Genomic DNA, 3,585 nt, shown 5'->3' with positions numbered 1-3,585 from the left:
ATCTAGCATAGGCAAAAGCCTCCTGTTGACCAGGATGAGAGCTGGTGAAAGTAATACACAGATACCATAAACTCTGTGCAGTGTTTTCCAGTCAGGCTTCTGGCTTTGTGCCCTCCCAGTCCTGGGCTATTGCATGGCACAACTCAACCAGTGTTAGTGCCTGCCTGTGTAGCAGCAGCACCTTCATCATCTCTATGGGATTTCCTGGCCTCTCTGGGGAGGGGAAAAGATGAAGCTGACTGTCCCCAGGGCACCTGCTTCCTTCCTAGTGCAGAACCCATAGGACCTCTTTGAACAGACCAAAATGGTGAACAGAGGAGCCCTCAGCCATGCAGGTTGTTTCCCGGGCAGGACAGCCCGGCAGGCTCTGACATGGGAAGGACGCCCGTCCTCCTGTTGCACTCACCCCTCTCCCTCTTTGCACAGTCCCCTCGTACACCCACACATGCTTTTGTGGACAGCCTTTCTGAAATCCCACCCGCAAAGCAAACCTTTTTATCAGACACGCTTGGCTACCAAGCCCAAAACAACCAAACCCTGGGGAGGAACTCCTGGGGCTGAGGCCATGGGAGCATGACTAACATGAAGCTGAGAAAGCCTGGCAGCCTGTGACAGCACAGCTGTAAAGTAATTGTTAATTCTGCTGTTGTTAACAAGAATGCTCCAGTTTCTCTCTCTCATGATTCGTTCAGTGTCTCCCAATGACTGTTGCAAAACAACCTGCCTCCTTCTGGGAGGCAGCTCCCCGGTGCCGGAGACAGACTGTCCCCAAGTCACCTTTCCCTCCCTCCTCCATATTAATAGTCAGCAGCAGAAGGCTGGCTCCTATCCTACAAACACATTTTCAGAGGAAAAAAAAAAAAAGCAGCATTGCCTTTTTGTCATCTTAGAAAGGAGCAACAAAATTTAACAAACCTATTATCCTGATTAGGTTTTACTGGTGACAAAAGGTGCTGTTACAACACAAGCTCATTAGCTGGAAGAACAATCTTCCTATAGAGACAGGTATAGCTTTCTCTCAGTCATCAGTGACTAGGATTTTCTGAGACAGGAGATGCTGAAAAGAAGTTATTGTTTAACATCTTAATCCCAGTTTATTTTGACCCTTGGGTTTTAATTCCCCAAAGCTAGCTGCTAATGCCTCAGCATCACTGCACATTAGCAGCCGGTGCCTGGAAAGCCACGTGCCTGATGTCAGGCAGTCAGCCCTCCCACTGCCTTACAATGCCTTTCGCAAATAAAACAAACACAGGATTAGTCCTTGTTCTCAGAGATTCTCTTGAAATGACAGCAAAAAAAGGATTCTTAAGGAATACTACCACCCCCTTAAAGGTATGGTACTGAGGCCAAAATGAACAGGATTTCATTTTAAATTTGTTTCCTCAAGACAAGCAGTTAATCGCCATTGGTGCATACCTATGAAAAAGTTGCAAACACTTGCCATGCCAAGACTGCACACTATCAAGTAAAAAAAGGTAAAATACTGTATTTGTCAACATATTTTCTTATTCCATTTGTGTCAGAATTTGAACTTGTCTTTTTAAAGAGTTGAACAATTAAAAAGAAAAAAGAGACAAACCCCCCTTATGTACACATTCAATTTCTAAAATGCACTAAGAGTGTCCACAAGAATGCATTAGGTTCAGTCACCTCTCTCAAAGCCACATTAGCATCAGGAAAATGCATTGTAAGACGAGCTCTTAAGTAACTAATTTTGAGCCAGCAGTTACTCCAGCAAGCAAAGCATCGGTTTCTGTGAACACACACCCAGGATGGGCCAAACCAACCTCAGCACTTGTCATCTCCTATTAACTCACTATTTTTGGAGCCACTCTTGGACAAATCACTTTGCAGGGCTGTGAAACGCAGCAGGGAGTTGTTTAAAATAAGATAAAAAGAGGGGGCAAAGCGAAGTTTTGAGTAAGACCAAATCCTCTCCCCAGTTCACCGCAATTGTGCTGTCAAGTGGGTCAAGCCTGACACGTGGGAGCACAACAGCATGGGGATAAGAGGAAGCCCTTGGGAAGAGAAACTCCTTTCCAGCAGCACAGTAACACCAAACCTGTCTGATCTGCTAGCACCACCTCCCAGTTCGGATTTCTAGTGTTGGCTTATGAGGCTCCCTGCTGAAGCCAGGAAGATTTTGCCAGGGCAGAAAAATCTGATCTCTAAGGGCAATCACACATCAGCTTTGGGCCTGCACATTGGGGGACTAACTGAAAGCAGTGTTACTCATCGCTTTGGAAATCAGTGAATTCAAAATGGAACACTGGTATATACATTTCACATTTCAAAGTGTGCTTGTGTTAGGAACAAACCCAGGTAGCCAATATAAAAATGATGAGGGTCTCAGTCTACAAGTTGGCCCTACTCCCACCAAGGCACTTTGCTATTAACTTCAATGAGGGAGGAAAAATCTTTGCATAGTTAAGGCTCTGGCACAAAACTCCTACTGCTTCTTTAAACAGTAGCTGCACTGCACCTTTTTATCTCCCTAAGCAGCTATCCCACCTAAGCTTCCTCAGAGGTCAACTCTTCATCTCTGCTAAGCACATCCGGTGTAGAAAGAAAACTCCTTAATCCTATTTTGTGTGCTTATTTTCATATGCACAGACACAATTCTTCCACCTGGAGAAAAACCCTTGTTTGCTGCTACTGCTGTGTCTGCTGTCCAGCAGACAGATGGTCACAAGGAGAACTTTGCTGTGGCTGGCTCTCAATTCTTGTGTGCTACAGCAGAGGTACATAAAATAGAGATCGCTACTTAAAATGCAACACAAGAAACTGCATGGATTTGCAAGTCTACTAAATTATTTCAGGACTTCAATTACTACCCAGTTTCACAGCCTCTGAGAAATACAAGAATATGATTTAAAAATTGGCTAAAGTTATGTGCCTCATCTACTCAAGGAGTTTATTTCACTCTGGTGTATTTACTTAAGCCTCCCAGACAAGAACTCCACCAAAGCTTGTCACAGGATGGGTGCTTCCTTCTTGCATTTGGGCTCATGCAGCGCTCCCCTGCCTCTCCAACAGAACAGTCTTGCTGCAGTCCTAGCACATGCTTACAAAAACTAATCTCTGCTTTTAGCTCCTTTTAAATTAGGCTTAGCTTCCTGGAAGAAGAAAAGAACGAAGAGGCAGCACCATGAAGTTTCCATGCTGTCCAGAAGCAACCATTAAGAGGAATAAAGTAAACAAAAAACTTCAAACCAAACAACTCTCACCCATGGTGTGAGATACGAGCCCACAGGTATTTGCAACTGCACTACCTGGCTCTGTGCTCCTCAACACTGCTTTGGTGAGTGTGGGACTGGGCAACCTTAGGCTCGTCTGCCTGGCAAGTTCAACTCCTGTTTTCCTGATAAAACTGACTGGCCAGAGGGGCTGTTGTAAATAGGAGGCAGAGGTATTTAGGTCACTCCAGGAAAAATGCAAAACCTTAACTCCTACTCAAGCACATTCATGGACTCTCACAAGTGTCAAGTTGAAGCAAGTGTAGCCCTCATTCAACAACACGCTTGTGTTGAAGAGGCTTCACCTGCACCTCCCTTGAGTAGCCTCACAGAACAGTGCCTGCATTAA

This window comes from Mesitornis unicolor, unplaced genomic scaffold (genome assembly GCF_000695765.1).
Source record: "Mesitornis unicolor isolate BGI_N332 unplaced genomic scaffold, ASM69576v1 scaffold39753, whole genome shotgun sequence".
Taxonomy (NCBI): domain Eukaryota; kingdom Metazoa; phylum Chordata; class Aves; order Mesitornithiformes; family Mesitornithidae; genus Mesitornis; species Mesitornis unicolor.
This window is presented reverse-complemented; position numbering follows the sequence as displayed.